The 24,451-nt window shown below is 46.1% G+C and overlaps 1 pseudogene; it reads right to left on the reverse strand.

The window, feature by feature from the left end:
* The window catches only part of LOC120747664 (choline/ethanolaminephosphotransferase 1-like), a 52,084-nt pseudogene extending 36,121 nt beyond the window's left edge, over positions 1 to 15,963 (reverse strand).
* Positions 15,964 to 24,451: the final 8,488 nt, after the last annotated feature.

Consider the following 24,451-nt stretch of genomic DNA (forward strand, 5'->3'; position numbering starts at 1 on the left):
TCAATCCCACCCCAAATGGCTTCTTCCCACCTCAGAAAAACTCAATCCCATGCCAAACTTACTCGATTCTACAGCTTCCAGGGTGAGATGGGGTTGGAAGGAGATTGGGAGATGTGGGATCCAAATTTGGAACAGTGGGATTAGGATTGTGTGGGGCTGGGTGAGTGGGATGTATTTGATAGTAAATCAAACATTCAGGGTTATTGATTTCTGTCCCATTCATTTTCAGTCAGTGTCAGTTCTGTTTTCAGAGTGCCACCTTCTCAGCTGGTTGTGTTAGGGAAATTAATCCACGCACACCAGAGGTTTATGTCCAAACAGGAGTCAGTGGAGTCCTTTTACTTTATTCGAATAAAGGGAGAGGCCATGGGGCATTTCCCCTGGGGTCTCTCAGTTTTTTGGAGGACGCAGCCTCCTCTTTTATCCTAATAATTTCCTGGCCGCATTTCCCTCTCTCTTTCCCCATTGGCTGAGGTACTTGAGAGGTACAGACTTCCCGAAATGCCTAAGATTCCCCTTTTAATGTATAACCCCCCCTAATTTTTCATTTTTATGGGATTTATGGGTTTTTCCCCATTGTTGCTTTCATCTTTCAGTATTCGATTTCACTTACAAACCTATGGTTTGTTTGTAAAGGCAAGTATCTTCTTTTCCATTCATCAATCAGTAGAATCCTTCCCATTGTTTCGCTTATCTCTCAGTGCTAGTTTGATCTACCAGCAGACCCAGGGCTTGTTTGTAAAGACAAATCTTGTCATTCCTCTCAGTGTTTGTGTTCTCCTTTCTTTGTGCCTCTCTCTGCCTGCTCTGTTTGTCCCTCAGTGTCTCCCTCGACCCAGGGCAGCTCCCACCAATGACCCTGCCCTGATTTAATTCCCAGTCCAGGAGCTACAACAAGCATGGATGAAGTTCTGGAGACTGGCAGTGAAATGTCACTGTAGGATCTTGCTCCACTCTGGTTTTGCCCCCTCATTCAGAGCTTTGCTTTCAAGGGCTGGAACAGCTTTTCCTTGCTGGGAACTGGAATTCCAGAGTCTTGGAGTATGTGTCATGCAGGAGCAGACAGACCTGGCTCCCACAGACTGGGATCACATGGACTGGGATCCCACAGACTGGGCCTGCACAGACCGGGGCCGAATGGATCAGGAACATCCAGACTGAGATGATGCAGATTGGGACCTTGTAGACTGGGATTGTACAGGTTGGGCTCACCTGGACTGGGATTGTACGGGTTGGGCTCACATGGGCTGGGATTGTACAGACTGGGATTGTATGGGTTGGGATTACATGGACTGGGATTTTACAGACTGGGATTGTATGGGTTGGGATTACATGGACTGGGATTGTACAGACTGGGATTGTATGGGTTGGGATTACATGGACTGGGATTGTACAGACTGGGATTGTATGGGTTGGGATTACATGGACTGGGATTGTACAGGTTGGGTTCACCTGGACTGGGATTTTACAAACTGGGATTGTACACTCTGGGATCCCATGGACAGATTTCACAGGCTGGGACCATCTGGATCAGAACCCTAGAGAATGGGATCATTCAAACTGGGATCATATGGACCAGGATGGTTGCACTGTAACGATGTGAACTGAGGTGTTCCTGCCCTGCCCAGGGATCCCTCCCAGCCCCACCCGGGGGCACGGCCAAATGTTCCATTCCACTGCTGTGGAACGAACACAGCAGTTCTGGAGCCAATCCTGGAGCAATTCCAGGTCTGACCTCGGTGTCAGTCCCGGAGCGCTCCTGGTGCTGATTCCAGTCCCGGTGCCGAGCTCGATCCCAGAGCGGTTCTGGTCCCAGTCTCAATCTCAGTCCAGACGCGGTGCCAGTCTCGGTGCTGGTGCCGGTTTCAGTTCCGGTCTCAGTCTGGGTCTGTCTCAGAGCATTCTCAGTCCCAGTGCCAGTACAGGGCCAGTCTCAGTTCTGGTGTGGGTTCTGTTCCCAGTCTTGGTCTCGGTGCCGGTCCCAGAGCGATGCTGCTCTTGGTGCCAGTCTCAGTTCCAGTGTTGATCTCAGTCTTTGTGCTGGGTCTGGTGCTGATCCTGGTTTTGGACTTGGTCCCAGAGATTTTAGGCCTGTTTGGGTGATTTTAGGGCAAACTGGGCAGGCTTAGGGTGATTTTTAGGCCCCTTTGGATGATTTTAGGCCAAATCTGCTGGGGTTTAGGGTGCATTTTAGATCCCTTTTGATGATTATAGGCCCATTTGTGTGATTTTAGGCCAAACTGGGCAGGTTTAGGCTGAGGTTTTGAGCCTTTTAGTGTGAATTTTAGGCCCATTTGACTGATTTTAGGCCAAACTTGTGGTGTTTTGTATCAATTTGGTGATTTTAGGGTAAGTTGGGCAGTCAGGGTGGATTTTAGATCCCTCTGAAGATTTTAAGCCCATTTGGGTGGGATTACCCCATGTTTGGGTGAATTTAGGCCAAATGTGCTGGGTTGTAGAATGGACTTTAGGTCCGTTTGGTTGAGTTTAGGGAAACGTAGGTACTTTCAGCGTGGATTTTATGCCCATTTTGGAGGTTGAAGGGTGATGAACCAGTTTGGAGGGTTTTGAAACAGTTTTTGCAGTTTTAGGCCCCTTAGGTCTGATTTGAGACCGCTTTGAATGATTTGGCTGATTTTAGACCAAACCGTGTGGATTTAGGGTAGATTTTAGGGCCCATGGGGTGATTTGACGTCAAACATGATTGGTGTTAGGGTGAATTTAGACCTTTTTCGACAATTTTAGACCCATTTGGGTGATTTTAAGCCAAACTGGGCCCGTTTCCCTCACAGCTACCCCACTTTCATTGACCCCACCCTTAGAGTTTGGGGTTGAGAATGGGGGAGGAGGACGAGGGAGGGAGGAAGAGATAGAGCGGCAGCACGAAGCAGAAGGAGAGGAATGGGGGCAGCAGCGGATCCAGCGCTCCTGGAACTCGCTGCACCCTGGGAATATTGATCCCCCATCCCGCAGGTGCCCGTGGAGAGGTTGTTCACCCCAAATATCCTGGGGCGGGGGGGAGCTGGGTTTGGGTTTTTGGGGGGAATGTTTGGAGCTTGCAGGGTTCCAAAGCTGATCCGCAGATCTGCAGATGCCCCTCAGGGGGACATTGGGCGCTCCCCAGGATGTGTTTTTGGGGGGTGCTGGTGGCAGCAGAGCCCCGGTGGGGGCGGGGGGATGCGGGTCCCCCCGTGGTGGGGGTTGGGCTTCCCGGGCCGGGCCCTCCGAGCTCTGCCGGGGCCACGTGGGAACTGCACGGGACCGGCGGGGGGGACAAAAGGTTTGGGGAGCCCAGGAAGAGCCACAGCTTCCCTGAGCGGGACCCCAGAGAGAGGAGAGCCCCAGAACCGGAAAGTGGGGAGCCTGAGACGGGGGGACCCCTGGGATTGCTGGGACCCTGGCAGGGGCTGCAGGGCCTGGAGGGGTGGGATGGCTGGGAAAGGGGTTTGGGGGTCTTGGTGCTGAAAGTGGCTGCTCCCAATATGAGCACCTTATAAAGCCCTGGAAAATTGTTTCAGACTTGCTGGGGTGGTTGGAAGCTGAGCAGGACATGGAGACGGCAGTAAAGATGCTGCAGACACCACCCACAAAAGAGCCCACCAAGGACACGCAGCCAGGCAGAGCAGGTGGTGAAAATCCGAGGGGAAAGCAGCTGTTATTCACTAGAGCTTCCCCGCTACCACCTGTGCCAAGCCCATCCTCAGCATGCCCAGGTCCACCCACAACTCAGCTACAGAAACCACCTTTAGGCTCTGCACCCCATAAAGCGCCATGGAGAAAATCCCCTGGAAAACCCCAAGATGGTGGAGAGCACTTGGAACGAGGGGCACTCACCCAAGATGGTGCTCGCCACATGGTGGGGGATGATCCTGTTCAAGAGGCCAGAACAGAAGCCGGCTGTCCCACCACCAGAGCCAACCAGGCAGCCCCCGAGCCATGTGTAGAGCCACCAGCACCCAGGGACACAAGCTACCACGTACCGCCACATCCACAGTTGGGATTGGAGAAACCTGAGAAACACCGAGGCAGCCAGGGCAGCAGTCAGAACCCGAGAGAATGGGAGACTCGGCCGGCACTGCCGGCACCCCGGGACAGTGGGACATCACATCCTGCCACCTGTGAGCAGCCCCAGGCATCAACAAAACGCAGCAGAGCCACCCACCACCAACAACAAACCGCATTCCCTGGTAACAACAATAGCAATGATATCGATCCCTTCTGTGCGGCCAGAGAGAGCCTGTAAGTGCCTGGACTGGGGAGGGAGAACCACAAGACAGCCCTTGCTCCCCTGATCCATATAACCCTAGAGGGGACCCTGACAATATCCCAAAATGCTGTTGCTGCCCCGCACCATGTGGCCTCAGCCAGAGCCGAGTGGGGCGGGTGGTCGGGGCCGGGGAGACCCTTCCTAGCGGCGTGCCCCCTCTCAGCCCAGCCTCTGCGAAAGCGCAGCAGCAGCGACAGAGACGGCAAGAGAGGGGAGCGTGCGAAGCCTCAGGCAACTACAAAGCAGAACAGAAGCGGCACCGCGTTCCCTGCCTCCCCCACCACAGCAAAATTCACCCGGTAAAGCGTGGCCAACATCTTGTAAGCTGGGAAAGCCCTACCAGCCACTGCCACCGCTCCTACAACAGCCCCAACTCCCGTCTGCTGCGGGCCCTCGTACGCTGATACTGTACTAGAGAAAAACCTAACTACACGTGATACGGAGGATGTTTATGAATATAAAAATACAAGATTTTAGAAGCAGCTTTTGGTGATTTTGTAGAAGTAGAGAAACAGCTTGTACTGAGAACACATAGAAGATTCGCTATTAAGCCTGGTTGTTAGGTAGTTACTAAGTAGAAGTCATACAGGTAAGATGTATAATGTTGAAACTCAGCAAAGCGGGACCTAGGGATTTGTCAAAAATAGACAAAGCAGAACTTTGTGGCTTGAATCCAGCAAAATCAAGCTCCTCATCATTGGCAAGTGCAAAGTGACCTGAAAAAGAGCCAAACCTCCACTGTGCCTGCCCAGAAGCGAAGATCAACCTGAGGAAGACATCGGCCTTCCTCCCAAGAGCCCAGCTCAGGAGCACCAGGAGCTGTGACAGCTAATTAGAATACAAAGCGAGAGAAGGCGGGGAATGGGCGGGTGGGGAGGTGTGGGTTTGTGGGATCAATGTGTATTTCAACCTGGACCTTGCTCTGACCAGGTACGCACGGTTTGGAGGAGACATCCCCCCCGTGTGTCCCAGCTGGACAGAAAACATACCTGCTGTACAATTTCTAATTGTAAAGTCCTTATTCTCTGCTTCCCACGAGTAACCCCATCCTGAGGGGGCCCCGAGCAGCGCCGCGCCCCCCACACCGGGACCGGAGAGCAGAGCATGGGCAGGATGGCCGCGGGGAGCGGCGGGCGTCCCTCCCAGCCACGCCTGCCACAGCCCACTGCCCCTGGGAATGCAGATGATCAACAGTCAGAAAAAACCCAGAAAGGACTCACCACAAAATTATGCTTTCAACAATCGGACACAACAAATAGTCACCATTAAAACAAATATCCGTTCTAATACTGTTTTTAAATACTCTCAACAGTTTAGTCCTAACTGTAGTAAACTCTCTTCTCTTCAGGTATGCATTGAAGTTACCATATAATGCAATGTGATATTCAAAAATTTGGTTTAATTTGAACATTTTTTCTGCGTAAAACTCATAATCATTTACATGCTGTTTTTACCCTCCAAAGAAAAAGGCAAGCACCAAGATATTTATTTTTCTCTTCCAAAAATCCTACCATTTCAGTTATAGCATTTCAACAGAGCATTTTCATGCTAAAAATTACTAACAGCCACCTTTCAGATTTCACTCATGCCAACTCCTCTTAAAGTCAACAGCAAATTTCTAAAACTAAAAGCAAGTCACTTGCACTAACTGATTTGGCTAACAGGAGTTAAACCTTCTTTCCTCTCAGATAAACATGAAAAGCCTCATCCAGAAGAGGCTCTTCAAGCCCTCACTGTGATAAAGAGGCCCTTCAGCAGCAGCAGACCCTGAGTGATGGTAAAACATATAGGCAGTTCAAAGTTTCACCTGATTCCTTTTGCTCCAAAACACACATTTTGTTCCTGTTCTAATTGTTCAACAAAGAAAGGTGAAAAGGTGTGGGGTGGGTGTACACCCCCCTCAAGAGTCTTGGCTGCTCTCATGTTCTTCTGTTTTTCTAAGTCAAAGATTGTCAGTAGGAAGACAATTTACCCACCACCTTATGTAAACTCCAGGATCCAAACCTTTGGGAGACATCAGAGGCAGAAAGATGTGTGTTTTGATTGAAATGGTTTTAAGTCAAATTGTTTACTGTTTTCTAGTGTTAAGTTGGAACTTGTAACTTCTGAGCAATTAACCTGTGACATGCTAGCCTGGCAAATTGTGATATTGGTGGATTTCACCCAACACCTCCTAGACGTGGATGCTGCAGCTCCAACAATACATGAGACACATCACTGGCTAGGAAAGCTAAGTTTATCAAAGTGAGTAAAAAGCCTCATTCAAATTAAATTCATACTGTCTTTGTCATCCTACCTGCAAGGCGCCTGCAAGAAGGATGACAAAGAACACTTACTTTTTAAATTATAACTGAAAGAATGATTTGTCGTAGCTCATCTATTAGCTAGACAAGATAAATCTGGTCCTAGCAGACCCAACTCGGCTGACCTGGCTTGTTCCAGAAGTCCCAAGGTGAATGGGAGAGCTCGTGCAGACACCTCAACCAGTCACAGGCAGTGCAGAGAGCAGACATATCGCTGGTCAAGGAGCTGGGCAGGGCTGAGACCCAGACCTACGAGTGTCTGGAACCGGCAGTTTTGAACCTCCTGTATAAGGCATTTCTGAACAATAAAATGTGCTGTTTGTCTCATGATCAAGAGGTCTCGAGTCATGGTTTCTGTCACCCTACCCAAAACCTCCTCACATTACAGTGGGATTCAGCCCTTTTGGGTTAAAATTGAGTTGTTCAGAGTGGGATTTGAGTGGTTTTGAGGTGACAGATTGATCCCTCCTGGCTTTTGGAGTGCAAAGAGATGGAGAACACTGCATCAAATCCCCCAAGAAGACACAAATCCTGCAGAATATGGCCCCAAATCCTAAATTGCCCCTCAAATACCAGTGTAATGGTGGGATCTAGACATCTTTGTACAATTTCTTTCTTTTCAACCCTGTTCTGGCTGTTTTTAAGGGATGAAGATGAATCAGAAGAAAATGAAGGCCAAAACAAAAGGATAAGCAGCCAGGTGTCTTCCCAACATGGATCACAGGGAGTGTGGGTCACCAGGGCACAACGTGGGTCCTCCAGTGGGGGATGCAGCTGGAGCAGCACACAAAGCTCTTCCTGCACTGGGGGCACTCACAGGGCTTCCCTTAGAGGTGTCTCTCTTGGTGTTGGGTCAAGGCTGAGCCCTGTGAGAAGCTCTTCCCACACTGGGGACACTCATAGGGCCTCTCCCTGCTGTGCATGTGCTGGTGCCTGACGAGGGTGGAGTTCTGCTTGAAGCCCTGCCCGCAGTCAGGGCAGTGGAAGGGCCTCTCTCTGTGAATCCGCTGGTGAAGGAGGAGACTGCTGCTGATCCAAAATCCCTTCCCACACTCGGAACATTTGTAGGGCTTCTCCCTGGTGTGGATCGTTCGGTGGACAATAAGGCTGGAGCTCTGTCTGAAACTTTTGCCACATTCCCCACACTTGTACGGCTTCTCCCCAGTGTGGATGTTCTGGTGCTGGGTCAGGTTGAAGCTGCTTCTGAAGCTCATCCCACATTCCCCACATTTGTAATGCCATTCCCCAGTGTGGATCCTCTGGTGGCAGATCAGGCTGGAGCTCTTCCTGAAGCTCTTCCCACATTCCCCACACTTGTGGGGTTGTTCTCTAGTGTGAATCCTCTGGTGACGGATCAGGATGAACCTCTTGCTGAAGCTCCTACAACACTCTAATCACTTGTAGGGACTGTCCCCATCATGAAGCTGCTCATGGACCAACAGGTCTGAGCTCTGGCTCAATCTCCAACCACTTTCTTGGCACAGGGTGGCTCTTTTCTCCTCAGATCCTCATGATCTGCTTTTGCAGCCCCTCCTCCTGCGGAATCTCAGGGGCTGTTCCTCCCCATTGGATTCCTGCACCGTGGAGCCGCTCAAAACGGCCTCTTCCACGAGGATCTGCCGTGGGGATTTGTCCTCCCTGGTCTCCATGCTCAGCTCCTTGTCTGGGGGAGGAAGGACAAGGAGAGGATGGGATTTGCCTCCGTGCCAGAGGGAAGGGGAAGGAGATCCCCTCAGTGCGTCCCCGGCAGGACGGCGTCGGCTGCGGGGTTGTCCTGGTCAGTTTCACGACTGGGTGTGGCTCTGGACGCTTCCCTTGGAGCGTCTCCAAGGCATGGAACGTTGGAGCTGCCCCCAGCTGTGGTGTCCCTGAGAGGGGAACCTTGGAGCTGCCAGCACGGTGATGTCCCCGAGAGGGGAACGCTGGGGCTGTGCCACTCCTGGCCCGGCCCCAAGAGCTCTGGCAGCACCTGGAGGAGACACCAAGGCTGAGCTGGGAGGGAGGCAGCAGGATCATGGAGTGCAGGCCCCTGCCCTGCACAGACAGGCCAAGAGTGGCAGCCTGGGCATCCCCGGGAGCGGTGTGCAAAGGCTCCTGGAGCTGCTGCAGCCTCGGAGCTGTGAGCATTGCAGTGGCTGCAGAGCTCTGGGGAAAGGCCCCGGCCCTGGCTTGGGGCTCAGCCGGTGGCCCAGGGAGCAAATGAACTTGCAGCTTGTGGCCCAGAGCAGGGAAGAGCAGGGGCAGTGCTGGCTGGGAGAGCCTCTGGGCAAGGGCCTGCAGCACCAGGACACAGGTGTACCTCAGTTCCTGAGTGTTTATTAGTCTTAGTTGTCTCCTTTCAAGATTTCCTTGAAGATTAGTTGAGCAGGCTTCCATCCCTTTCCCTGCACTTCTTGTCATCCCATTCACACTTTGCTTTTCACATGCTTTCAAAATTTTCCCTTTTTCTTTTTAAGCTGGCATGTCTTCAATTTCTTTTCTTCTCCTTCTTATATTTAACTTTCTTGCCTGATTTCCAAATTTGAATTCAAGTACTTTTGCAAGTACTTGTCCTTTTCAGTGTCCCTCGTTTCATTCCAGTGCATTTGATCTCTATCCCTCCAGTTCCAAATTTTCCTCAGTTGTGTTCACTCACAATGTTCTGTCTTTTCAAGATTTCATTGAAGATTAATTCAGCAGGCTTCAATACCTTTCCCTCCACTTCTGGTCATCCCATACACTTTTTGCTTTCCACGTGCTTTCAAAATTTTCCCTACTTTCATTTTACAACTGCTTGTCTTCAATTCCTTTACCTCTCCATTTTTATCTACCTTTCTTGCCTGATGTCAGCATTTGAATAGGAGTACTTTTGGCAAGTGTGGGTCCTTTTCACTGCCCCTCATTTCATCTTAGTCCTTGTGGTCTCAATCACTCCAATTTCAAAAATTCTCTTTTTTTTTTTCATTCCAAGGGTTTATCATCATATCTCCTTTCCTGATCATTTGTTAGGGTTTGTTCTCTGTTTTCTACATTTCCTTCCCGTTCTTCCTTTCAGGAAATGGAATGGAATCTTGCAATTTTAATGAATCTTAATTGGGCAGGCTTCCGTCCCTTTCCCTGCACTGATGTGGCTCTCTCTCCCCCAGAACCCCTGCTCTGTTTTTGCCTTGGCTAGCTCGGGAGAGAAACCACGCCAGAAGGAATTATTCCATTCAGGTCCTTAAAGATCCCAGAGGCTGCAAACTTTTTTATTTAGAGAGAGCAGGTGTCTGTCAATGGCAAAAGGAAAGAGTCTGCCCTTGGTCTGGGGAATCACGGCTTTATTCTGGGGTCCTGCTCCCGCAGAGCCCGGAGCTCAGTCCAGTCCCTGTCCCCATCCCAGTCCCAAGAGCAAGAGAGATTTTTCCCACATGGTCCCATGGCTTTTTCCCAGGGGGAAGGGGCTAGAGGCAAGGACAAGCCACTGCCCAGTCAGGGATAAGGTGGGAGTGGAACAGAGTTGGGTTACATTCCAGTGTGGGAGGATGGGCGGGGAGAAGGAGCAGGGACAAACCTCCAAGGGAACAGGGTGGTACAGAAGAAACTATTACAAACCCAATAAAAAAATTAAATACAATATAAACCCAAAAAATGTGCTCCAACACTGCACTTCTTGCCATCTCATTCACTTTATGTTTTTGTGTATTTCAGAATATTCCTTTTTTCATTTTAAACTTGCATTTCTTCAATTTCTTTACTCATCCTTCTTTCATTTATATTTCTTGCCTGATTTCAGCATATGAATTGGCACATTTCTGGCAAGTGTTGGTCCTTTTCACTGCCCCTCATTTCATCTCAGTCCTTTCGGGCTCAATCACTCTGGTTGCAAATTTTCTCAGTTGTTTTCATCTGCACTGTTTCTTATTATATCTCGCTTCCTGAGCGTTTGTTAGACTGTGTTCTCTGTTTTCAAGATTTCATTCTGGTTCCTGAAAGGAAGACTTTCCTTTTGGGAACGGGAATGGAATCTGGCTATTTGAATGAGGATTAATTGGTCAGGTTTCCGTCCCTTTCCCTGCACTTCTTGTCATCCAAGTCACCTTTTGCTTTTCACTTGCTTTCAAAATTTTCCATTTTTCCTTTTAAGCTTGCGTGTCTTCAGTTCCTTTTCCTCTCCTACATTATTTTCATTTGTTACCTGATTGCAACATTTGATTTGCAGCACTTTTGGCAAAGTGTTGGTCCTTTGCAGTGCCCCTCATTTCATTCCAGTTCATTTGGTCTCAATCCCTCAATTTTCTCGGTTGTGTTCTCTCACAATGTTTCTCATCATATCTCCTTTTTTGAGTGTTTATTAGACTTCCTTTTGAGTTTTCAAGATTTCAATGAAGATTCATTGGGCAGGCTTCCATCCCTTTCCCTGCACTTCTTGTCATCCCATTCACTTTTTGCTTTTCACATGCTTTCAAAATGTTCCTTTTTTCGTTTTAAGCTTTCATGTCTTCAATCTCTTTTCCAGTCCTTATTTATTTACATTTCATGCCTGATTGCAGCAATTGAATTGTTACATTTTTGGCAAGCACTGGTCATTTTTAGTGCCCCTCATTTCATCTTAGTCTATTTGGTCTCAATCCCTCTGTTTCCAAATTTTCTTAACTGTTTTCATTTGCACTGTTTCTTGTCATATCTATAGTCTTGAGGGTTTGTTAGCTCTTAGTTCTCTCTTTTCAAGATTTCAGTGAAGATTAATTGGGCAACCATCTCCTTCCGTGCACTTCTTGTCATCCCATTCACTCTTTGCTTTTCATGAGCTTTCATAATTTTCCCTTTTTCATTTTCAGCTTGCATGTCTTCAATTCCTTTTCCTCTCCTTTTATTTCCCTTTCTTGCCTGATTGCAACATTTGAATTGGCGTATTTTTGGCAGGGGTTGATCCGTTTCACTGCCCCTCATTTTATCCGAGTCCATTTGGTCTCAATCCGTCCGGTTCCAAATTTTCTCGGTTGTTTAATTTGCACTGTTTTTCATCATATCTCTTTTCTTGAGTGTTAGACTTTATTGTCTGTTTTCATGATTTCAATGAAGATTAACTGAGCAGATTCTCCATCCTTTCCCTGTGCTTCCTGTCATCCCATTCACTTTTGCTTTTCATGTACTTTCAAAATTTTCCCTTTTGAGTTTTAAACTTGCATGTTTTCTGTTTTATTTCCTCTCCTTCTTTTATTTATATTCTCTGTCTGATTGCAGCACTTGATTTGGAGTATTTTTGGCAAGTGTTGGTTCTTTTCACTGCCCCTCATTTCGTCTCAGTCCATTTGGTCTCAACCCCTCCAGTTCCAGATTTCCTCAGTTGGTTTTCATTCGCACTCTTTCTCATCATATCTCCTTTCCTGAGCGTTTGATAGACTTTGTTCTCTTTTTTCAAGATTTCAATGAAGATTAATTGGGCAAGCTTCCATCCTGTTCCCTGCACTTCTTGTCATCCCATCCACTTTTTGCTTTTCACGTGCTTTCACAATTTTCCTTTTTTCGTTTTAAGCTTGCATGTCTTCAATCCCTTTTCCTCTCCTTCTTTTATTTGCCATTCTTGCCTGATTGCAGCATTTGAATTGGAGTACTTTTGGCAAGTGCCATCCATTTCATTGTTCCTCATTTCATCTCAGTCCATTTGGTCTCAATCTCTCCAGTTCCAAAATTTCTTGGTTGTTTTCATTTGCATTGTTTCTCATCATATCTCCTTTCCTGAGTGTTTGTTTGACTGTTCTCTGTTTTCAAGATTTCATTCCCCTCCCGAAAGGAAGACTTTCCTTTCAGAAGAGGGAATGTAATCTTTATATTACAATGAAGATTAATAGAGTAGATTTCTGCCCCTTTTCCCTGCACTTCGTGTCATCCCATTCAATTTTTACTTTTCATGTGCTTTCAGAATTATCCCTTTTTAGTTTAACGATTGCATCTCTTCAATTTCTTTTCCTCTCCTTCTTTTATCTATATTTCTTGCCTGATTGCAGCATTTGAATTAGATTTCTTTCGGCAAGTGTCATCCATTTCATTGTTCCTCATTTCATCTCAGTCCATTTGGTATCAATCCCTCTGGTTCTAAATTTTCTCGGTTGTTTTCATTCTCACTGTTTCTCATCATATCTCCCTTCTTTAGCATTTGTTAACCTTCATTTTCTGTTTTCAAGGTTTCATTGAAGATTAATTGGGCAGATTTCCTTCCCTTTCCCTGTACTTCCTGTCATCCTGTTCACTTTTTGCTTTTCATGTGCTTTCAAAATTTTCCCTTTTTAGTAAAGTGCAGTTGTGGGGAGCAGCCGGAGTCAATCACGCTCTCCACAGAAGTAATGGTGGATGCTCGTTTATTGAGGGTACACAGGGTTCTTTTATACATATATCATTCTTGTGCATAAGCTGTTCACGCAGCATTTTGCTACTTGCTATTTGTTACCTCCTGGTGTTCATGAGCCCCAAGCGGCTATACTATTGGCTAATTTTATCTGCATAAGCGTTCCTTTGCAGTTACCTGTTTACACTTTGTTGAGTGTGAGTGTTTACACGGCTCATTCCCAGACTATTCGTCCTTGACAGTGCTAAAACAACAGCATTTTCCCAACACTGCAAGGCCTCTCTGTGTCTATCTCCAGAAATCCTTCTAAAATTCCCCCTTTTTCTTTTGCACAAGCCAAGCATTAGATATTGTCTTATGCAACATATTCTTAATACAAGACATTACACAACTTAGTACTAATAATCCTACTACTACAAGTAATAATATAACAAACACTTGTTTAACAACAAACTTCAGCTCTCCTGTAATTTTAAGGCTACTTAACTAATCTCTAAATGCATCATCACTTTCTTTTAAATCATGTAATTTGTTCTTCATTAATTGCAATTTTTGTGAATTGATCCAAAATAGTCAGACATGTTCATGCAACACATTCTTTCAAACTCTTCACACCTTTGGTTATGCACTATGGATGTTAACACTGTCCTAGCTTGGGACCAGAATTTAGGATCTCTCAGGTCCGTACAGTCCAACTTATGTATGGCATGTTTTCTCCGAGTGACTTTTGCCAAAGTCATCAATGCGGTTGTGTTAGGGTGAAACAGGACAAGCTTCCCTAAATAGCATGGGCCCTCATGTGGGCTGGCTGGGACTCCATTCCAAGCGCGGTCCCCACATAATAAAAATATTCCTGGTGGAAGGCATTGTGCTGGTTTGCAAGTCAAATTACATTTGGAATAAAGTTGTTGGTGTACACTGCCACTAGATAGTCAAGCTGAATTTATTGCAGCCCATTTCTGGCTATGTATATTTAGACTCTGCTCTGTGGGGGGCTCAAAGGACACCCAACCTCCCTCACTTCTATTCGTAGAGCTGGTATTCATACATCCAAGGAGGTCTAATTCTTCAGGTGGTGAAGTAAGTGTATCATTAAGTTGCTCTATAGTTTTACACTGCCAGCCTCCATCAGCCTGGGCGGCTGTGAAACCTGATGTCCACACCATGGCGCTTGCCACAGTAAAATTCAGCATTGTCTCATTTTTCATATGACCTTTAAATTCATGAGGGCTCCAAAGGAGTGTTCCTATCAAACAAGTCCTGAATGGGTCTTGGGAATTGGCCAGGCTAAGGCAAATAGAATCCTGTTCAGTCACACTGGCAAATGTCACCCATACATTAGTTCTCTTAGAAAATTGGTGAGCTAATTTGAGAAGATCCTGCAACACTTGTTGACACCATGAGCAAAAAGAACGCAACACACGAAAACGTCTTACCATGTGCACCTGCTAGATCCTTTTTTTTTTTTTTAAAGATAATTTTTTTTAAAAAATAAAATTAATTGACAAAGATACCACACTATTTTGCATGCTGGGCACCCCTTGGCTCACAGGACCCTGTTCAGCATGAAACCGCTTTTTCAGCAATGCACGAGCAAAAACCACCCCAGCTTGGCTCTTACTTGGCAGCTGCTGCAGCCACACAACTTAGTAAGATATCTTTGGGTTTTCACCAGCTTAAGTCTTTAGTAAATAAATTCCAAGTGAACGCTAAACAAGTATTTCGCTAAGAGAGGATGAAATATTAAAATTAAAAGCAAGTCAGATTTCAGCTGTAATTATACTACATTAGAAACTCCAGTTGGTGGGGATCCATTCACTATATAGAGAAATTAGTAATCAAGGTCATTACAAAGACAGAGCATTTGTTTCCTGCATGCTTTCCCAGGCTTGGAATCAACAGAGTTGACTACATGGAAAGTTGACTAGGGTGAACTCGGAATTCACTCTCTCAGGCAGGAGACTAGATAAGGAGCGTTACTAGTAAAAAGTCATACAACATTGATTATTATAAATTACTTTGTTCTCATCTGCTTTTAGTCTTTGTCTCCTATGAGTTTTCATCCATTCCTGTAGAAACCTAACTCCTTTTCCATTCCCCTGTGGCAGCTCCCATCCCCAGTGATGGTTTGAGGGCATGGGGCAGCCCTTGATGCGGAACACGTGGATGTGCAGGTGGGCAGCAATTCTGGCTGCACACGCTGACACAGTATCGGAGCAGGTCAGACAGGGACAGAATCAGGGCAATCCAGAGGACAATAGACTTATCAGCTTTATAGCTGTTAAAACATTTGGTCAAGGAACAGCAATGCTGGGCCTATGAATGCTGTGTTATATAAATACATTTCACTCTTGGTCATGTGGGCAACCACCAGTTGATTTGTGATCTTGGCAGCCACAAAGCCAAAAGTCAGGGTGTAGAGGCAGAGATGCCTCTCAAAGAGCTGCACAGCAGATTTCTTGTAGATCATTGCAGCCAAGGCAATCACAGAGCCAATATGAAGAAAAGGTGAGAGGACACTTGTTCCTGCTAAAGTGGATGCATTTTTGCCAACTGCACCTGAATATTCAGTCTTGGAATCAGAGATTGCTAAAAAGATGGTCTTCCAATCACTGCCAGTAAATGCATGATTATTATGAAGATTTGTACTTCAGTCACATCAATCATGCCGAAGCTCAGCGTTCCTGAGACGTACATCTGTCAGTGCACGCAGTAAAACATGAATGTCACAGCAAAACAACAGAAGAACATCCCATCAGGGTTGGTGTCCAGCTGCACAGCAATACAAGTTTCCAAAACCACAAAGACTGTGGACAATGAATTACAGCTATGATCAAAAAGCTCTCCTAACGGAGTGCTGCTATTTGTCCTTCTTGCTTGTTTTCCATCTGTAGCATCCAGGGACTGGAATGCCACAGGCACAAGCAATGAATGTCCAGGAAGGTGCCTGCCTTTGAAGCTGTTGAGCAGTAACATACTAATAACAGAGTTGCAAATATATTTATTAACAGTTTGATGATGGTGGTCAGACTGGGGGCAGTCCAGGCTGGAGAATGGATATCTTCAGTATGAATCCAATCTAACATTGTTCGAGCACTTTTCAGATTTCAAGCTGTGCTCTTTTACTGTGGGTGGTTTTTTGTGGGTTTTTTTTGGGGGGGTTGGGTTTTTGTTGGTTTTTGTTTGTTTGTTTGCTTGTTTTTGGCCTGTTGCAAGATTTTCCATTCATGCTGCTCACACACAGGATTGCCATCTCTGAACACGACAGGACACGCTACAGGACATGCCATGTGTCCTGCGGGTTCCCACTGTCCTTCTAGTATAGCATCACCTATAATTTTGGACCATCGAGTCACGGGGGGGGGGCAGGCAAAGGTGTTGCCTGGGAACTGCTTGCTGCAGTTTGTTCTAGAAATTGTTGCATTGGAGTTAACTGGAAGCTGAAAGATGTTGGCTCCTCCTGATTCTTAGCATTTATTGTAGATAGTTCTTGGGCTTTTTCCAGTAGCAGCTTGGTTGCTGCTTGCCCTCGCTCATCCAGGCGTTGTATCACTGCCTGAATTTGATCAGTCAGTTCTTTTAAACCAATCGTGGGTTCTGCCAGGGGTTCTGCTCCATCATCGGGGTCCTCCTCTAATTCATCCGGCAGCAGAACATTGTCGGGGGAAGGTGGTCGACAGCAGGGGTCACGGGTTCCCCTCTCTTGGTCTCTTCGGTGTCTCTTCGGGCACAGCCGAGAAAGGGGGAGCACTCAGTGCATGCCTTGTGGGAGCGGCGGCGATGGGAGCGGCGGCGGCCCCGGCCCTGGCCCATGGTGGTGGCGACGGCAGCGGGGCGGTGTGGACTCCCAGGGGCCGCTTTCTCCTCGTCCTGCCTGTTGCTGCAGGGCGGCAGGAGTGGCGGCACTCGGGCAACGGGGGAGGTCCGCGGACCAGGAGCAGGGAGCCGGGCATCGGCCAGCGATGGTGCCGGGGCGCCAGAGGCAGCAGGAGGGCACGGCAGGGGCCCCACAGTGCCTCCCCGAATTTGCAGAGTTGGGGTTTGTTAAATGTCCATTTCCCCGTGCCCAGTTAATCTGCTTTTGCAGTACTTTTTCTGCTACTGTTTTTCCTCTCTCAGAGAGTATAATAATAAATAACTTCAATGAGGCAGCAAAGTCGCATTCCATGCTTGCCGTCGTCAATGGGGCAGGGAAGTGAGTACTCAAAGCCTTCCACCTTTTTTCAAGAAACTGCCCCCTGTTCCCCTTACCAGCTCAGCCTCGCACTCTTTGCAAGGACGGCGAGCTTCTGCCTCAATGCTGATGCATCTCTCGGCAGATCAGCGTCTGACCGCTATTTTCCGGAGGTCTCACCTCAATGCAGCTGCATCTGTCGGCGAGTTCAGCATCCAACCGCTCAGCGTCCCACCGCTAATTTCTCCTCTGGGTCATTACCCAAAGGTCCAAAGTTCGGGTGCCAATTGAAGGTGATTTTTGAAAAGAAAAAAAAAAACAAAAGGAAAACAAAAACAAAAACATGGGCAACAGCCAGAGTCAAAGACCTTCTTCACAGAAGTAGTGGTGAATGCTCCATTTATTGAGGGTACACAGGGTTCTTTTATACATATATCATTCTTGTGAACAAGCTGTTTACACAGCATTTTACTACTCGCTATTGGCTAGTGTTATCTGCATAAGCATTCCTTTGCAGTTACCTGTTTACACTTTGTTGAGGGAAAAAGCTGGTTCTCAGGCTCAGTATCCTGGTTCTCAGGCTCAACGTCCTTGACAGTGCTAAAACAACAGAACTCTCCCAGCATTGTCAGGCCTCTCTGTGTCTGCCTCCAAAAATCCTGCAACATATTTGTCCTTTTCAGTGCCCCTCATTTTGTCTCAATCCATTTGGTCTCAACCCCTCCAGTTCTATATTTTCTTGATGGTTTTCATTTCCACAGTTCCTCATCATATCTCCTTTCTTGAGCGTATGTTAGACTTTGTTCCCTGTTTTCAAGATTTCAATGAAGATTAACTGGGCAGGCTTCCACCCCTTTCCCTTTAAGTCTTGTCATCCCATTCACTCTTTGCTTTTCACGTGCTTTCAAAATTTTCACTTTTTCGCGTTAATCTTGCATGTCTTCAATTCCTTCTCCTCTCCTTCTTTGATTTACCTTTCTTGCCTGATTGCAGCATTTGAATTGGAGTACTTTTTGCAAGTGTTGGTCCATTTCACTGCCCCTCATTTCATCTCAGTCCATTTGGTCTCAATCCCTCCAGAATTTTCTCAGTTGTTTTCATTCACACTGTTTTTCATCATATCTCCTTTCCTGAGATTTAGACTTTGTTCTCTGTTTTCAAGATTTCATTCCCTTTCCCGAAAGGAAGACTTTCCTTAAAGAAGTGGGAAGGACCTATTGCAAATCCAATGAAGATTAATTGGGCAGGCTCCCATTCCTTTCCTGGCACTTCTTGTCGTTCCATTCACTCTTTGCTTTTCCCGTGCTTTCCAAATTTTCCCTTTCTCATTTTAAGCTTCCATGTCTTCAATTCCTTTTCCTCTCCTTCTTTGATTTACCTTTCTTGCCTGATTTCAGCCTTTGAATTGAAATACATTTGGCTATTCTTGTTCTTCTTCACTGCCCCTCATTTCATCTCAGTCCACTTGGTCTCAATCCATTCTTTACCAAATTTTATTGATTGTTTCCATTCCCACTCTTTCTTGTTGTATCTATCTTGTCGTATCTGAGTGTTTGTTAGTCTTAGTTCTCTATTTTCAAGACTTCAGTGAAGATTGATTCGGCAGGCTTTCATCCCTTTCCCTGCACTTCTTTGTAGCCTTCCCCACAGGACTAGACGGCTGCCGAAGGTAAAGGAAGAGTCTTGACTCTCTGACTTCGGTGGGATAGTTCTGCTTTTACTCTTATGTCCTGCTCAGCCTTGAGACCCTATCCGATGGACAGCCGATGCCAGAGAGCGCTGGTCCCTCCCCCGCCGTGGCTTTTTCCCCCAGTGGGCAGGGCCCATAGGCGAGACCCAGAGGCATCACCCAATCAGTGTTCCCGATGGAAGAAACAGGATTAGATTACATCTCAGTGAGAGGGATGGGCACTGCTGGGCAGGGACAGATAGAAAAGAACATTACAAATATAAACCAAATTAATGCATTACAACATTTCCCCTTTTCTTATTAAATTATGAAGGAGGAAGGCTCAGTTCGTGGGAGCTGCTCAGAGTTTGGACCTTGAGTATGTTTAAAGTTACAAAAGAAAAATGACCTTTAGTGCAAACTGTTTAGAAAGACACTGTCAAGGAATAATGATAATTAGAAGGAGAAGGTTCGGCGCTTTCTTCTCCAGGCAGCACTGGCCACTTGTGGGGCCTCTGCAGGTGGTTTTGCAGTTCTAGGGATGAAAGGTTTCACCCCCTCAGCTGGCACCCACTTGAGATCTGGGGGAGTGGACGCTTAGGCGTACCCACAACCCCAGGTGACCTGATCATGAGGACTTTTTGTTTCTCTGGTCGCTGGATCCTTTACTATCATATCTGGTGACTTTTGCTGAAAGGCCGAACTGGTTAAAGCAGGATTATTTAGTTTAACATTTACATTTTCTAGTTTCTTTGACAAATTCCCTTTAGCCCTTTGAGACCTCCCACCCCCATTGTCCCAAAAGTCCAGAAATGGCTTCTTTAAAGGGCATTGAGATGCCCAATGTCCAGCGTGATCACACAGGAGACACGTTGTTCCTCTCTTGGGCAGTGGCCGTGGCACAGGTACAGGAGGCACAGTGTCTGCAGCAGCAGCTTTTTGTGGTGGTTTGACTCTGGAATTGTGGTTTTGATGAGCTTTTATGAAGGGAATCTTCCTGGCACACACCTGGAGCATGTCATGTAAAGCTGGAGCTGGTTCTGTGGACAGGCTGAGGATAGCCGCCTTGCACTCTTCGTCTGCATCGGCCAGAGCCATCTCCTCCAGGACCTGCTCCTGGGTTCCCTTATTCTTAACCTGTAACTCGATAGCTCAGGTTAAACATTCCACAACTATTACTAAAAGTTCTGATGGAAGCTGTTTTGTTTTACTGTAAGGTTGGAAAGACTTATCGGGCTGGGTTGCTAATTGAATGGCAGAAAAGTCGGGATCGCTCCCTGCTTCTGGGTTCCTGGCTCCCCCCACACACACTGCCATGGACCCCAGGCGCCCTGCGCGGCCCGTGAAGCCCGGCCCGGCGGTGCCGCATGGTCGGGGCACACTGAGGACAGTCCGTCCCGATTGACAGCGGCACCGGGGGCCGGCGGGCCCGGGCCCCGCACCCCCACTCTAAACGCCGAGCTGCAGGGACACCGCCGCCCTGCGCCCCGACCCCCTCCTTCCGGGGCATGGGAACCGGGACTGTGGGCGGGGAAACTGTAGGAACCAGGGGCAGGGAGGGGCTGGAGGCTTGAGTCACATGGGGAGGAGTGGCAGGGTGGAGGTTTGAGGGTAGGGGACAGAGTCAGAGGAGAGTGAGGTGACGGGGGCAGAACTGAAGGAACAAAGGGCTCCTCATGGGTCTGGAGCACATGGCTTCAGCCATTTTGGACAAAGGAATCCCCTCCATCTTGTGACCCCCCCCCACCTGGGGACCACTGAGATGGGAGGTTTGAGCACTCAGACTGCCTGCAGAGGTACAAGCTGGGGAAAATTCACAAAGAACTGGCCTTTTTTCCTTTTTATTTTGCTTTTGCAATGCAAACTTAATTTTTAAGCTATAAAAGGCAAAATTTGCATCTTCTTTGTTGTTAGAGCAGCCAGATTCAACTATTTTTTTTATTATAGCCTCCCAGAATTCCGGGGAGCTTATTTGCTCTGATGTTAAGTGTGGAAACTGAGAAAATAACCAGAGGGTTAATTTTTTCATCTGTTTCTTTGAATAATGGGTCTCGTCATTATTCAAGGTATATAAAATGTGATAATAATACTTTTGGCAAGTATTTGTCCTTTTCAGTGCCCCTCATTTCGTCTCAATCCATTTGGTCTCAACCCCTCCAGTTCCATATTTTCTCGATTGTTTTCATTCTCACAGTTCCTCATCATATCTCCTTTCTTGAGCGTCTGTTCGACTTTGTTCCCTCTTTTCAAGATTTCAATGAAGATTAACTGGGCAGGCTTCCACCCCTTTCCCTTCATGTCTTGTCATGCCATTCAATTTTTGCTTTTCACGTGCTTTCAAAATTTTCCCTTTCTCATTTTAAGCTTCCATGTCTTCAATTCCTATTCCTCCCCTTTTTTTTACCTTTCTTGCCTGATGGCAGCATTTGAATTGGCGTACTTTTGGCAAGTGTTGGTCCTTTTCACTACCCCTGATTTCATCCCAGTCTATTTGGTCGCAATCCCTCCAGTTCTGAATTTTCTCCGTTGTTTTCATTCGCACTGTTCCTCATCACTTCTCCTTTCCTGTGTGTTTGTTCGAATTTGTTCTGTTTTCAAGATTTCATTTCATATTCTGAAAGGGAGACTCTCTTTTTGGGAAAGGGAATGAAATCTTGCAATTTCAATGAAGATTATTTGGGCAAATTTCCGTCCCTTTCCCTGCACTTCTTCATGTTGCATTCTCCCTTTGCTTTTGAAGTGCTTTCAAAATTTCCCTATTTTCATCTTAAATGTGAGTTCTACAGTTCATTTGCTTCTCCTTCTTTGATTTACCTTTCTTGCCTGATTGCAGCATTTAAATTTGGCAAGAGTTGGTCCGTTTCACTGCCCCTCATTTCATCCCAGTCCATTTGGTCTCAATCCCTCCTATTCTGAATTTTCTCAGTTGTTTTCATTCGCACTGTTCTTCATCATATCTCTTTTCTTGAGTGCTTGTTCAACTTCGTTCTCCATTTTCAAGATTTCATTCCCTTTCCTGAAAAGAAGATTTTTCTTAAGGAAGATGGATTGAAATCTTGCAATTTCAATGAAGATTAATTGGGCAGATTTCCGTCCCTTTCCCTGCACTTCTTGTCATCCCATTCACTCTTTGCTTTTCACGACCTTTCAAAATTTTCCCTTTTTCAATTTAATCTTGAATGTCTTCAATTCTTTCTCCTCTCCTTTGATTTACATTTCCTGCCTGATTGTCTCATTACAATTGACGTACTTCTGGCAAGTGTTGGTCCATTTCACTGCTCCTCAGTTCATCTCAGGCCATTTGGTCTCAATCCATTCGTTACCAAATTTTCTTGATTGTTTCCATTCCCACTCTTTCTTGTCATATCTATATTCCTGAGTGTTTGTTAGTCTTAGCTTTCTAGTTTCAAGACTTCAGTGAAGATTAATTGGGCAGATTTCAATCCCTTTCCCTGCACTTCTTGTCATCCCATTCACTCTTTGCTTTTCATGTGCTTTCAAAATTTTCACTTTTTCTTTTAATCTTGCATGTCTTCAATTCCTTCTCCTCTCCTTCTTTGATTTACTTTTCTTGCCATATTTCAGCATTTGAATTGAAGTACTTTGAAGGTTCACTCTGAAAGCAAAACCTTCCCCAACAGAGAAAAAACCCTTTTCCCTTAGAAAACCAAAAGTTTGGTATTGTGGTATTTTTCCTCGAGACTAGACGTCCACCGATGGCAAAAAGAAAGAGCCTGCTCTTTGTCCGGGGGGAAAATATTGCTTTATTTTCCATTCCTGCCCTGCTTGGCTGGAGATCTTCCCAAGAGCTCGCCGGTGCGAGAGAGAGCTCGCCCCTCCCCTGTCAGGGCTTTTTCCCCAGGGGGCAGGGCCCAGAGGCAGGGACAAGACACTACGCAATCAGGGAGAAGTGGGAGTCGAATAGAGTTGGGTTACAGCTGATTAAGGATAAACCACGTGATACAGATTACAAATCCAATTAAACAAAATATAAAACCAATTAATGCATTACAAGAGTTGATCTTCTTCACTGCCCCTCATTTCATCCCAGTCCAATTGATCTCACTCCCTCCTGTTCCGAATTTTCTCAGTTGTTTTCATTTGCAATGTTTCTCATTATATCTCCTTTCCTGGGTGTTTGACTTTGTTTACAAGATTTCATTCACTTTCCTGGAAGGAAGGCATTCCTTAAAGAAGTGGGAAGGATATCTTGCAATTCCAATGAAGATTAATTAGGCAGGCTCCCACTCCTTTCCCTGCAATTCTTGTAATTTCATTTACTCTTTGCTTTTGAAGTGCTTTCCAAATTTTCCCTTTCTCATTTTAAGCTTCCATGTCTTCAATTCCTTTTCCTCTCCTTTTTCATTTACCTTTCTTGCCTGATTGCAGCATTTGAATTGGCGTACTTTTGGCAAGTGTTTGTCCTTTTCAGTGCCCCTCATTTCGTCTCAATCCTATTGCTCTCAACCCCTCCAGTTCCATATTTTCTCGATTGTTTTCATTCTCACAGTTCCTCATCATATCTCCTTTCTTGAGCATATGTTAGGCTTTGTTCCCTCTTTTCAAGTTTTCAATGAAGATTAACTGGGCAGGCTTCCACCCCTTTCCCTTCATGTCTTGTCATGCCATTCAATTTTTGCTTTTCACGTGCTTTCAAAATTTTCCCTTTCTCATTTTAAGCTTGCTTCCTTTTCCTCTCCTTCTTTGATTTCCCTTTCTTGCCTGATGGCAGCATTTGAATTGGCGTACTTTTGGCAAGTGTTGGTCCTTTTCACTACCCCTGATTTCATCCCAGTCTATTTGGTCGCAATCCCTCCAGTTCTGAATTTTCTCAGTTGTTTTCATTCGCACTGTTTGTCATCACTTCTCCCTTCCTGTGTGTTTCTTTGACTTTGCTCTCTGTTTTCAAGATTTCATTTCCTTTTCTGAATGGAAGACTTTCTTTTTGGGAAAGGGAATGAAATCTTGCAATTTCAATGAAGATTATTTGGGCAAATTTCCATCCCTTTCCCTGCACTTCTTCATGTCCCATTCTCTCTTTGCTTTTCATGTGCTTTCAAAATTTTCCCTTTTTCATTTTAAACTTGCATGTCTTCAATCTCTTTTCCTCTCCTTCCTTGATTTACCTTTCTTGCCTGATTGCAGCATTACAGTTGGTGTACTTTTGGCAAGTGTTGGCCCGTTTCACTGCCCCTCATTTCATCCCAGTCCACTTGGTCTCAATCCCTCCTGTTCCGAATTTTCTCGGTTGTTTTCATTTGCAATGTTTTTCATCATATCTCCTTTCCTGAGGGTTAGACTTTGTTTCTCGGTTTCGGTTCTGAGATTCAGGTGGCTTTAGAGTCTTTTGCCTTCTGCAAAGCTCTGAGACAGACACAAGAAAGAGACGGAGTCTTCAGGTTCTGATTTTTCAAGGTTGCGCGCTTTGTTTATTGTTTCTTATCTTACAAATTTCTCAGTGCCCAACAAAAGTCTGTGCAGCTGCTCAGGCATTTGATGACTCCTCCTCACACTGGGCTGTCGCTATCTTTTATACTAATTGCTACGTATTCTTTATTTATCATTATTTGCCAATACCTTTCACTTATACTAAAAAGGTCATCCCTACTTTGACCCAATCTCCTGAAACTACTTTTTGCCACCATCACTGCAGAAAATGCAGTGAGGGAAGAAGAAGCAGGAGACAACGCCCCAAATCCTCCATCTTGCTCCCATTCACTTCTATGCTAAA

This window comes from Hirundo rustica, unplaced genomic scaffold, assembly GCF_015227805.2.
Source record: "Hirundo rustica isolate bHirRus1 unplaced genomic scaffold, bHirRus1.pri.v3 scaffold_142_arrow_ctg1, whole genome shotgun sequence".
In the NCBI taxonomy this organism is placed as follows: Eukaryota; Metazoa; Chordata; class Aves; order Passeriformes; family Hirundinidae; genus Hirundo; species Hirundo rustica.